We start from the raw sequence: 13,766 nt of genomic DNA, 5'->3' as shown, positions 1-13,766 counted from the left end.
AACTGAGAAGGCCAAAAGTAGTAACCATTTACACAGTCCAAAGCCCAAAATGGAAGGATTGTTTTAGTAGCAAGTCCATTAGTTGCAACATTGTGAAGTAAGGGAGTTTTTCCAAATTTTAATTTAAGGTGAACATACATGAAATAAGAACACAAATCCTAAGTGTACAGCTTGAGGAGTTTTACACGAACTCAACTTACCCATGAAATAGCATCAAGATCATGAACTACAAGATTATCACTGTAGCAACCTCTTACACTCTCCCAGTCACTACCCTCCCGAGGGTAACCCCTATCCAGACTTTTAACCCCACAGTTTAGTTTCACCTATTGAGCTTTACATAAATGGGATCATGCAGTATGTACTGCTTTGTGTCTATTTCTTTGACTCAACATATGTTTATGACATTCATTCATGTTGTGTGTATACAGTTTAATAGTTTATTCTTATTGTTGTACAGTATTTCATGGCATGCTATATTATGATTAACTTATTTATTCTCTTATTGATGGACATTTAGGCTGTTTCCAGATTGAGGCAATAACAAATAGTGTTGCTATTTGTAATGTTTCCTTTGTGAGCATAGATGTATATTTCTCTTGGGAATAGGATGGTTTGGTCATAGATATATTTATTTTCAGCTTTAGCAGATATTGCAAAAACAAGTTTTCAAAGTGGTTGTACCAAAAGAGTTTATTTTTTTAATTCCATGTCCTGCGTATTAGTGATGGGTTTTGTCCATGCAGTGGATAAACAGCCGTCTCCAGTCCCCTTCATCTCTATTGGACCCCGCTGGGCTTCAGACAAACAGCTGAAACCAGTCATTTGCTGGGAGGGGCAGGGGTGAAGGGGAGAAGGAATATGTACTATGGCCCACACTGGGTAAAATACCCACCCTGAAGTGGGAAGGAGTAGAATCCATGCTTGATATATTCATAAGGACAACAGGGCATAATAAGGAGGCCATTTGCCAAAATGTGAAGGGCACTGGGCCAACAAAGACAAGAGCTGTCCACTGTGCTTCCTCTGGGAGAATATTGGCATTTTCAAAGAGCATCACATGTAGTCCACTTGAATGCTGAGAAATGAAGGCTCTGGGGCAGGTGAACTCTCCAGGGTCACTTCAAATCACTCAGATGGGTGATGGCCCATGACCAGCTTTCTTACGAGGCCAGCTCTATTACAGTGGGCATAAAATGTCTCATTAGAATGGACCCAGTTTGGGTCTGCTAACTCAGCACAAAGAGGCCAAGTGAGCCCTTTGTGTCTTTTAAAATGGAAATGAAAGAACTATACAGTACCTGACCTCATCGGTTTGGCCAGGAGGATACTGGCAAAGACATGTCTGACTGGTGAGTGAAGGGAGGGGTTTGCCCTGGAGATGCGGGGCAGCATGACTGTTAACAATTCCTGCGAGTCAAGAACAGTCTGGCTGGTGACAGAGTCTGTGATGATGAGGAGAAAAACAATCAAACAGGTTCACTAAGAGGGTCTCTCAGCCCCTATTGCCATGCACGTCATAGTAAGACAGGGTAGTTTATTTTATTTTTTTAAATATTTATTGTTGAAAGTATTACCAATGTCCCCTTTTTTATCCCATTGACCCCTTATAGCCCGCCCCAGGCCTTCACCATCCCGTTGTCTGTGTCCATGGGTTGTGCACATATGCATACGAGTTCTTTGGTTGCTCTCCCCCACCCACCCAAGGATGATTTAACTAAAGGGATGTAATAGGTCTTTCCCTAGTGGAGTGATTTGAAGATTAACTTGTAACAGCATAGATTTCAGGAACAGGCCCTAGATGTTAGTTGTTTTTAAAGTCTTTGTGGAATAAGTGAGGATCTTAAAGGAAATTATTTTGGATGACTATCACCACGCCAAGTTCAAAATCTCCTGAGTGGCTGCACTGTACCAAGTTCAAACCTCAGGGCAATTCAGAAATGACAGCTAAAATGTGCTCTTGCCTGGCTTTATAGTAAGCCAGTAGGATAAATGTCCAGCTATGTAATAGAACCAGTAAAGCCAAATGGAAGTTTACAGTGGAAATGTCCTTAACACCCTCTCAGAAAAAAGAAAATATGTTTGAAGCTTTAAATTAGGCCCTAAAAACATCAAAGGAGAGATCATTTTTAAGCCTCGTGCACGCTGGCGGCAAAGTGAACGTATCTGCATGCATGTATTCTCTCTCTGTCCTGCTCCCAGCTGTGTGACTGGGCTAGGTGCTAGACTTCTGTAAGCCCCAGACAATCGTATTGATTAAAAGGATTTATATGAAATAGTCTCCATCCTATATAATAAAACCCTAATATGCAAATCAACCGAACGGCAGAACAACCAGTCGCTATGACACCCACTGACCACCAGGGGGCAGACGGCTCAATGCAGGAGCTGCCCCCTGGTGGTCAGTGTGCTCCCACAAAGGGAGTGCCACTCAGCCAGAAGCCAGGGTGGCGACTGCAGCAGCGCTAAGGACCCCTTGGGGGATGTCCAACTGCTAGCTTAGGCCCACTCCCCTAAGCTGGCAGTTGGACTGCCAGAGGGTGCAGGCCGGGCTGAGGGACTGCCCCCCAGTGCACGAATCCCGTGCACCAGGCCTCTAGTTGTCATATAGTTTCCTTAAGGAGCTTTGCACAGTGCAGGACACATGGAGGCTCCCAATATATAGGGTGTCCCCAAAATGTATACTAAATTTGAATAATTATGAATTCCAGTGTTCCTTTTTATTCAGATTTAACCCATTGGAATTTATAATTATTCAAAGTGTGTATACATTTTTGGGGACACCCTGTATATCAGCTGTTAGGAGGTTTGTAGATTCATAGCTGTTCATACTTTTGTTGTGAGCGTTGAATGACGGTTCCAGAGGAAGAATTTAGCACGCTCTCGCTATGACCACTAGCCTCCTCAGGCAGCAGTGATAGGTCTCTTCCAATTCTGGAGCTCTGTCGGGTTTTGGTCATCCTTTAGGAATGACCAAACTTCCTGATTCTATCTTCTCATTTGAAAGTTTTCTCATCTTTAATGTCAAGATAGGGAACACCACTGCTGATCCTCAGTTTTAGTCTAAGGCATTCATGCTAACAATAGGTTAATGTGCAATTATGCTCTTAAAACAGGCTTCAATAAAGATGACAGAATGTAGTTGGTTGATCAACAAGGGAAAGGGTCCATGGAATTAGGCTCAGCAGCACGTGGCCCCTTCCCATCCAGAGATGCTTTAAGCTCATTGCTGTGCTTTGGGTCGACAGCCCAGAACTCTAATGCTAAGTAGCACTGACCCCTTCCTCAGCTGCACAGGCCAGGGAGCCTGGGTCCATGTTGGTGCTCAGATCTCAATGTGGGGAGTAATTGTTGGCAGTCCCATGGACACCTGCTCTTGCAGTTAAACAAGAAATACGCATCTGGAGGTACGGCAGGGTTTCTCTTCAACATTCCTCACTATAACCACACTGGTTGGTTAATGTGACTTCTCTCCCTCCCTCACGAAGGGATTTGTTTTCAGAAGACAAATTAATTTAGAAGGATTCCTTTTCCCCTTTTCTTCTTTCTCTCTAGCTCTTGCCCCCTTCTTTCTCTCACTTCATTCCTCCCTCCCTCCTTTGCTCATTCTTTTTCCTTCCTTCTTTCTTACTCTCTCCCAGTTGTTCTTCCCCACATTAAACAAGCAGCCAAGGAAACTTCTAGATTATAAAACACTTACCTGACATATGTGCCAAGAAGTCTGTTGCCCTCCCTCTTACTAGTATGTTGGTGCCTCACAGAGTGGCCGGACCACAGCACTCACTAATGCTCCTTGAATTGTTAAACGAATGAATAAGTGAATGATCTTGTGTCCTGCAGAGCAAATCCTTAACTACCTGATTTTATCTTCTCCTTTGAAAGTTTTCTCATCTTTAATGGCAAGTTAGCTAATGTCCTAGAGCCAGCCTGCTGGGCTTTGAGATCTGGTTCTAGTCCTTATTAGCCTTGTGACCTTGGGCCTGTTCCTTTATTTCCTAGTGCCTCAATTTATCTTCTTTAAAATGGGTATAATAATTAAAGTGGTCTGTGAAGAACATTACTTAAAGACACTTACACTTACATGTATACGCAAACACATCTCACACAGTAAGCACTCAGTGTTATTATTTAAAATTTTGAATATTATAACTTTACTAGAGGCCCAATGCATGAAAATTGTGCAAGAGTAGGCCTTCGCAGCCCCAGCTGCCTCCGCCCTCACAGCCCCCCCACCCCCCTCCCACTGGTCATTCTGGAAGGTCGTTCCGGAAGGTCATTCCACCGTCTGGTCTAATTAGCATATTAGCTCTTTATTATATAGGATATGAACTCACTTGAGATGATTTATATGAAAGTGCTCTAAGCATAAAGTTTATTGCAAAGTTAATAGAGACTTATTTTTTTCTCCGAGTTACTTTTCTTGTTCTATAAAAGGTTAATTCTGTAGTCCTGGTCCACTCCTCTCTCTTAGAGCTAGTTTTTAAAAACTGTAGAATGTCACCAGCCCAGAGCTGTGACTTCCATATGCCACAGAGAGCCTACTGTGGTCCTGCTCCTCGATGCTGTCTTGTGGCTCCCTGCTCTCTTATGAACATGAAGAACTGAAGAACTCCTAACCTGCCCTCCAGGCAGCACTCGACTTCTCTGCCCCAGGTGCACACCCAACGCTTGTTCCTCGGTGCCCAGCACGCCGCCTCATGAAGCTAGATACCCAGCCAGCAACCAGCCATGGAGCGTTCTGCTCAACCTGGTCAGGAACCGTTGCCACCTCATGGGCACAATTATCCACTTGCCCCCTCAAAGTGAGGGGGAAATTGCTAATTACACCTGCAAGAGCCTAATTGGGAACTCAGTCCATTGCATGCAGCAGAAATGCATCTGCAAATAATTAACTGCAGACACCCGAATTGTGCCCACAAGAAAGGAAATGAAGCCAGGCTGAGGCTCCAGCCCTTCTGAAAAGTCTCGTGTTTCCCAGGTTTGCCGTTGGACCCTTTCGGCCTCCAGAGGGGTAGGGCAGGATCTCTGTGCGAGTGCGGGGTCTGGTGCAGCGTTTTAGAGCGGCGCGTGTCTGCACAGTCCTAATGTGATGACATTAGATGCTGCCCCACAAGCGGGACAACAGAAACGGGCTCCAGAGCCTCTCCTTCCTCTCCTCTCTGTGTGCGGTGGGGAATTTCCACTCACCACATGTCCTTCTATTATATCTCTACGATATCTGCCAAAATAAATATTGTAGTCCCTTTATTTGGAGTTGGTATTGCACAGGTCCTTCTCAGATTAAACAGTCAGAGGTCAGGAAAGTTGAGATGAACCGTAGTTTTAAACCCGTTGTACTGCGCGGAGTTATTTACATAGAGGTTTTTCCTATGGAGACTTGATTAAAAGCCGAGGATATTTGCTCAGCAGAGAGGGGGAAAACCATCATTATCTGATTTTACATGGAATTCAGTGGCTGCATCTGGTTAAGACATACTTGGCACTGGCATGTCACAAGTGGAGGTTTTGCCATGTCAAGGGGATCTTTCACTCAAAGCAGTGACCCATATTGGACTGAAAAAACACATGAGTTTTTAATCGAGAACAATCGTTTAGCAAACCACTTCCCGGGACTATCGAAGGAAAAGTATGTGCCCATGGCAGTTCTGGCACCAAAAGATGTTTATTTGAATGCATTTACTTCAAACCACAGCCCCAAGTGCCCAGCAGAGGAGGACCGTTGAAAGTTAATGCAGAAAAGTGAATTTCCAGGGGGCGACCCACATCAGCCCGCACCAATGGCAGCCTTGAAGTACATTCTGGTCTCTGCGAAGATGAGCCCCTTCCTCAATGCCCGCGTGGACACAGGGACACTTAAGGATTTGCAGAGACAAGTTATGCACGTTAACTTTGAAAGCTTTACATTAGAAAATAGAAACCTATTATTCCTTTTCTAAATCCATTAGTAGCTTCTTTGCTGAATTTTTGCCAGTGAATCTGTTTAATGAGTTTGAGGCACTTTAATAAGAAGAAGCTATATACACAACAGAATACTACTCAGCCATAAGAAAGGACGGGATACTAGTAGTGCCATTTGCAACAATATGGATGGGCCTTGAGAACATTATGCTAAGTGACATAAGTCAGTCAGAAAGCTAAGAACCATATGTGGGATATAAACCTGAGACTCATGAACACAAACAGCAGTGTGATGGTTGCCAGAGGGAAGGGGGTCCGAATATACAGTAACAGGAGATTTGACTTCGGGTGGTGGGCACGTAGTGCAATATACAGATCTGGTGACATAGAAACACACACCTGAAATCTATATGTTCATGTTGACCAATGTCACCCCAATCAATTTAATAAATAAAAATAATACGAAGAAGCATTTCTAATAATTTTTGAATACCAGGTGCTGTGCTGTTTTAACCGCCTTGTCATACTCCACATGCACAGCAGCCCTCTGAGGTGGGTAACTGTGACATTGTCATCTTGCAGATGAGGAGAACGAGGCTAGATAGATGATTAGGTCATCTGCCAGTACCTGCAGGAGCCAGGCAGCGTTAAGACCTGGATCTATCTGAGCCAAGGATCAGCGACTGTGTGCCTGTCTTTTTCTTTGAAAGAAGAACATTTGTACCGTTGTACCGTGTGTTTTATAGAAATCTTATCTGTGTCACAACACTTCACAATTGGTCAATATTTAATCAGGAAAAAGACTGATGCTGACAGCATTCATCTAGGCTTGGACGTTGATAGCACTGGTTTTGAATTCTGGCCTTTAGGGTTTGTTTGCTCTTTCCAGGTCCTGCTCCCCACTGGTGGGATGAAAGGCACCTCATGGTGCTTTCCTTCAGGGCGGGGCCAGGTTGATTCCTCTGGTAGGCACCAGCCAAGAGTGTATTTCACGAATGTCACTAGAATGGATGGAAACATTCGGGATATGGTGTCCTTCCAGAGCAGCTCTGCAAGGCCTTGGTAGCTTTGCCAAAAGAAAAAATGAATTCCACTCAACAGTCCCATCATGATTTTAAACCTTACTCATGATCCCCCAGACATGTGATGCCCCATGAGAGAGGCGGTGACAAACAATCAATGGCTGGTGCCAAAGGTCAGCAAGGAGAGGCCAGGTCTGGGGCTTTGTGCAGTCAGAAAGCTGGAGGGCAGTTCTTGTGACTTCGCTGGCATTGCTGAGTCCTCAGCGTCTGGAGGTTCGCTACTGAAACAAAGAACTGGACAACAATAAGGTGATAACGATGATGATGAGACTAATACAACTGAAGGCTTGTTATGTTGCAAGCAGAGTGCAGAGCTTCTTACGTGCATGATTTCATTTGATCCTCACAACAGCCTCCTGAGCAGATACTATACATGGGCCCACTTGACAGATAGGGAACTGGGATTGCTTTGCTCCACACGCCACTTGGCTAGTAATCGGTGGAAACAAGTAGGTGAGCTCAAAAGGTGTTAAGCCCAAGGTCTTAACCTCTGCACAATAGTGCCTCAACCAAGGTTCGGGAATAGTTGACTTTTTTCTAAATATATGAGATTGGATTCACAGTTATTCTTATAGTGACATGTTTCCCAAGGACTGCCATTTCTTGGGTGAGCTCCAGAAGTGACCAGGTGTGGATGCTGCGGCTCAGGCAGGGCTGGTGTGATGCAGAGAACCTCTCACCTCACAGGTACCTCACTTGGTACCTGATCTGTACATGTTCTAGTGTGAACACTAGAATCTGGGAAATGTTTGAAGCAGGGATCGGAGTAGCAGGGCAGACTGGGTTCAAATCTTAGTTCTTTGTGACCTTAGTTAGGCAAGTGATTTAATCTCTTGGAGACTTTACTTTCCTCGTCTGTAAGATGGATTTAATAGTAATAGTGGAAGATGGTTATGAGTATTACCTAAAGAATGCCTCGCCCAAGGTCTAGAAAATAGAAAACAACAAGCATGTATTGGGCATAGGTGGGAACTGGGTGGAAACGCCTTGTGTCCTACAAAACTTAACTTTGAGAAGTAGGACTTGAAGCATTCGGTGCTAAGTGGTGTATGAGACTTTAGCCCCGGTATTAATATTCTGAGCCATCTGCCATTTCTGAGAAGCAGGGTCTCATCCAGGACCTTCCCTGCACTGCCACACACACTAGACACCAGAACATGTTTTCAGGTCCCTTTCGTGGTAACTTAACAGGCCTCTCCCCTAGACCTGCTCTGCTTGCTCCTGGAATACTGTTTTCAGATGCAATATACTCTGTAGAACAATTCAGGTTATTCTTGCTGTAAAAGGCTCCTTGTTTTGCAATCTCGGCCTTATCTGAAGAAAGGTGAGATTCAAATTGTCTTGAAACAATGGAATTGTGTGGGAGTGAGATTTTATCTGAGAGACATGATCACGCCCCTGCTAAGGAACCAGTTCCTCTGTGGGTCTCCCACATCCTCAGAATGTCCCCACGTACTCAGTCCTGTCCTTTGGATTTATTGTCATCATCATTGGTGAACAAGAATACTGCTTTTTATTTATAACTAGAGGCCCGGTGCACGACATTCATGCACTTGGCGGGGGGTGGGGGGGTGGGGGGGTAGGGGGTGGGAGGGGGTTGCGGGGGAGTCCCTCAGCTCGCAGTTCGGGGCTCTCGCAGTCTGGGACCCCTCACTCCTTACCACCGGACTGCAGCAGAGGCCAGAGAGGCTCCTACCACCACCACTGCACTCGCCAGCTGTGAGCTCGGCTTCTGGCTGAGTGGTGTTCCCCCTGTGGGAGCACACTGACCGCTAGGGGCAGCTCCTGCATTAAGCGTCTGCCCCCTGGTGGTCAGTGCATGTCATAGTGACTGGTCGTTCTGCTGTTCGTTCGATTTGCATATTAGGGTTTTATTATATAGGATGTGACTTTCACTGGAGAAGCCCCACATGGTTAGATGCACACAGTGGCGTGGACAGAGGCCAGGCAGACAGGCTGGATGGGGCTCACACCTGTTCGCACAAAGCTGTGGCACTGGAAGAGGCACACCTGCAGAAGGACTTGGGTCAGACACATCTTGCCAGCAGATGTACAAGGGGGCAGGGATGGAGATGAGGCAGTAGGGAGACTGGGAAAGCCTCTCCCATCAGCACAATCCTAACTTCCTCCATTTGAGCTGTACTGTTGAGAAGGTGAAATATTCCTCATTCCCTGTAAGTCATGTCGTAAGTGCATAGCCAACCCAAGGAGTAAGATTTCAGTCTCTGCTGCTTTCCAAGGGGTTAATTGATCAGATGGCTTTCCTTTCCCAGGGGAGAGGCTGTAATGGAGAAGAAACTATAGAAAGGGCTGGAGAGGGGATGCCCCTGGGTGCAGGCCAGGTGGGAGCAGGTGGGTCAGTGCCCTGGCTTTCTCCCCTCGGAGAGGACAGCAGAGGCACTTTCTGTAGGTCTCCCAGAGGTTCAGTGGGATTGAGCCTCCATCCCGCGCAGTAGTAACCTGCTCAGGGGATGCGTTTTCTTTTCTTATTGGCTCACTTCCTCATTCTTGTACCAGTGTCTGGGGATCACCTGCCCAGGTAAAAGCTTTGAGTCAAACTCTGCCTCAGGGCCTGCTGGAGGAAGTTCCTGTGTTAGTTTTCTGTTGTTACCATAATAATATCCCCAAATGTGGCAGCTTCCCACATCTCTCCTTTACTCTCTCGGTTTCTATAGTTCAGAATTCTGGAATGCCACAGCTGGATTCTCTGTTCGGGGTCTGGCCAGGCTAAGATCAAGGTACGGGTGGGGTTGCAGTTTGTGAGTTTGATGGGAAGGAGAAGGCCAGGATAGATGTTCTCATGCGGGACATGGAGAAATGAGAGTAGAGCTTAATATTCACCCAGCTTTCACGTAGGCTCCTAAGTAAGTGGCTGTCATTTGCAGCCCACCTGTATCTTACACGTGCCATCTGCTACTTAACTACTTTGATAGAACGATGGACCACATCAGCAGGTTTTTCCATTTTCTTAGTTAGTTCATGCCCAACCTACAGATTTGAAAGACTTTCTTTTCTGAAGCCTGGCCACTGTAGGTTTAAGTTGAAAGGGAAGAGGTAGGGAATCTGATTCATGCTTCAGAAAGGAAAAATAAAGTAAAATGCAACATATAGCAAAAACTTCAGAATTGGTGGCAGGAAATCTTTGGTAGATACCGTATTTCTGGCGATTTGCAAGCTGGAATTGTCATGGTTTTCTCACCTGCAAGATGAGCATTCTATTGCCAGTTTTGTGTACTTTGTGGGGTTGTCAAGAGAATCAAAAGGAGAAAATGAAGTGATCTTGAGGATTTGATGATGCATGTCTAACAACCAATGAGCATTTTTCTAACTTGCATCTCCCGAGTTTTAGGATACTTGATAATCAAGTTCTGGGAAAAGACATTTGGTTGGGATGCCAGGGATACAATTTTATTTTTGTTTATATTCTGATTCATCTACAAGTTGCTCATGCTCCTGCATTTGCAAAGATGTCCTAAGTACGCTTTTATCTTCCTCTCCAACATCCATATCTTATCCCATCCCCGGAATCTTTTCTTCTCGGTCTCGTAGATCCTGTCGCCGCCTCTCGCATGCTTTGAAGTGGGTTTTGTAGCTTTCACAGTAGCCAAGGGGGTTACATGAGAAGAAGTGGAAAAGCGTGCGCTGCCCAAGGCTAGGAGAGCCGTTGACTAAACGAGCAAATGTGGCTTTGATGGAGGGTCTCACATTTAATAGGGGAAATAATTTTGAAGGAATGATAAGAATTTGGCATTTATAATAAGGCCAGCTCTTTGAAGGTGTTGTAGCAAGTTTTTATTTTCTCTTATGTAACTATTTACACATGCTGAATATTTCTGCCTCCCATAAGTTTTAGTTTCTCATTTGTTAAGAAAAAATGTCTGGTGCAGAGCAAAAGGTTAGTTAGCATCCAAAGCTGGCCAGCTAGTCAGACTGTCCCAGGCTCCCCAGTGCCCTTTCAGCTCAGTGCAAGGAAGTGTCAAAGAAGCTTCCTGTCTGCTGAAATTCTATAAGGGGCTGCGACAGGAGGGGCATGGATAGTGGGACAGAACCAGGGGATGAGGGAGGCAACCTGAGCTATGTTCCTGGTTCTGCAACCACCCACGCCAGGCTGTCCAATAGAATGGTCTGGAGCCGCTAGCTCTGGGTGACTACTGAGCACTTACAATGTGGCTAGTGGAACTGTGAAGATGTTGGCATAATGGACAATAGGGTCAACATAGGATTCTAGCACCTTAATGGGCACATGTGATGGAATACATATAGCAGACTACTGTGATGAGAAGCCACAGATTAGATACATTATATAGCAACATGGAGAGATTTTAATTACATCCCGCTGAATGAAAAAAATGTAAGATCCATATTGAGATCTATTGAATAATTTCATTTTTCTAAATTAATTAGTACATATCCATGTAATGACATTACTCATAGGAACAAGTATAAGCAAAAGAGTATGGTTCAAACACATTGGGGGGGGGGTTGGCTATGGAGCAGAGTTGGGGGTCCTCAGAGCCAAGGTCAGGCAGTGGGAACTGGGTTACTGGGGTTTCTAAACACTTCTGGTGCCAGAAGAAACAGAGTGGAGTCTTAAGGTTTCGTCTGCAGACAAGTGTCTGGGTTTTCTAAGATAGGACCTTAATGTTAATGGCCTGAGAATGGAAGTGCTGCCTATGATAGGAAATCATCAAAGTGGCCAGTCTTGGCTCTGGCCATCAGGAATGGAAGTCTGTTCTGAGGACATAGTCAGAAAATACAGGGGCACACGTGCAAGCTGTTAAAGTAAGGGAGAGCTGGGGATTAGCTATGAGGGCACAGGAACTAAGAACATCTTAGCATGGTCCTCAGGCCCTGTGTGTTCTGCCCCAGCCCACCTCCCTAACCTTGTCTCCACTTACTGCCCTCCTTGCTCAGTAGACGACAGCCGCAGTGGCCCCATTTCAGTCCTTTGACTGTCCCACCCTCTTTCCTAGGGTTTGTATATGTTGTTTCCTATGCAAGGAATTCTCCCATAACTCCTTTCTAAGTAGGTATTCCCTAGGGTTTTTTTGACTGTCCTGCTGATCTCCATCACATTTCCCACCACTGATAACTGGGTGCCTTGTTGATTATCTGTTTCATCAGATATTAGCAGTAGTTGTGTCTCGTTTATTACCTAAGGAACCCTCAGGATCTGGAATCCACAGTGTCTGGCACATCACAGACACTCAATAAGTATTTGTTTAATGGGTTTGTTTATATTAGTTATTGATTATTAATTATTTTGAGTATCAGATTAATGGATTAGTTGAGGTTATTTTTCAACCTTAGAATATTCTCTCCTAACAAATGTGCTTTGGGGATTCCTCCTCCTATTATGCTTTTAACTCATTGATCTGGCAAGTGTTTATTGAAGCTTATTACATGAGGGAAGCACTTTGCTAGTAGCTGAAGGTCTTGAGGTGAGCAACAGTGACATGACCCCTGCCTCTGCAGAACAGGCAACTGTGAACATGAGGGGAAGTGTTACGCATGGGGTGAGGGAAGAATCCTGTAGGAGCTGAGGAATGGGGCACGTGCATGACCCAGGCCTTGGGGATGCACACAGGGAAGGGTTCCTGGAGGAAGGGGGGTGGCATCTGAGCTGACTTCGGAAGATGAAGTGTCGGTAGGTAGACAACGTGGAAAGAACTAGACCAGTGTCTCACACAGTGAAAACAGCATAGGCAAAGGCTGAGGTTTTGACAAAACTCCATGTGTGTGAGGTTCAGGGGACATAAGCCAATTCTAGAAGCAAAGAACAATAGAAGAAGAGCAGAAAACATGGATTTGGGCCCCATTTTCCTCTCTTAACTTACTGTGGATGAAGCATTTTACCTCCCTCATTTCCAGTTTTGTATCATATAAAATTAGAGGGAGGTGGAAAATAATGTCTCTCATTTCTTTCTCAGAAGATATTGTGAATATCACTGTAGGGGTTCAACATATAAGCTCTGTGAAAGGAGAGATTGTGTTCCTTAATGTCAAGATTGTGTCTGGGCCCTGGCCAGGTGGTTCAGTTGGTTGGAGCATCGTCCTGTACACCAAAAGGTTGTGGGTTTAAAGCCCGGTCAAGGCACATACCTAGGTTCATGATGTCTCTTTCTCCCTTCCTCTCTCTCTAACATTATATATATATATATATATATATATATATATATATATATATATATGTTGTATATGGGATTCCTTAAGAAGAGACATGAAGAGACATGGTTGATATGGCAAATTCCCTCTGAAGAGTGCAAGTATTATTAAGTTGATCTAACATCTGTGTGATGATTTTGGTAGCCACTAGCCACATGTGGTTGTTTAAATTAAAATTAAAGAAAATTAGAAATCAGTTCTGGAGTTGTCCTTGTCACATTTCAAATGTTCAGTAGCCACATGAGGTTAGTGGCTACTGCAGAAGTAGAAATTTCTATATCACAGAGTTCTGTTGAAGAGCTGTGACCAACGTTCATTCGAATGCAGGAATCGTGGGCTTCCGAAGATTTAAAATATTGATATTTTTTGGTGTGGCCATTCTTATAGGAATTTAACCCATGGAAACAATTGGACAAATACGTAGGGATCTGGGTAGTCAATGTCCATATTTATTAAAGAATCATTTATGAAGATGAGAGAGGGAAAAGAGACATTCCATTTGTCTCAGAAGATATTGTAAAGATCACTTGAAGGGTTGAACATATAAGCTCTTTGAAAGGAAAGATTGTGTGGGGGTTAATTGAATAAATAATGGTTTGTTGTACATATACATATGTTTAT

General features: G+C 44.5%; 1 protein-coding gene across 5 annotated transcripts in view; it reads left to right on the top strand.

Moving 5' to 3' along the window:
• Positions 1-13,766, top strand: part of ERC2 (ELKS/RAB6-interacting/CAST family member 2) — an 882,521-nt gene that overhangs the window by 582,464 nt on the left and 286,291 nt on the right. The window lies entirely within an intron of this gene.

The sequence above is a fragment of the Myotis yumanensis genome, unplaced genomic scaffold (genome assembly GCF_028538775.1).
Source record: "Myotis yumanensis isolate MYYU_CA2020_CCGP unplaced genomic scaffold, mMyoYum1.0.hap1 SCAF_14, whole genome shotgun sequence".
In the NCBI taxonomy this organism is placed as follows: Eukaryota; Metazoa; Chordata; class Mammalia; order Chiroptera; family Vespertilionidae; genus Myotis; species Myotis yumanensis.
Note: the sequence above shows the minus strand (reverse complement) of the source record. Positions and strands in the feature narration are given on the sequence as shown.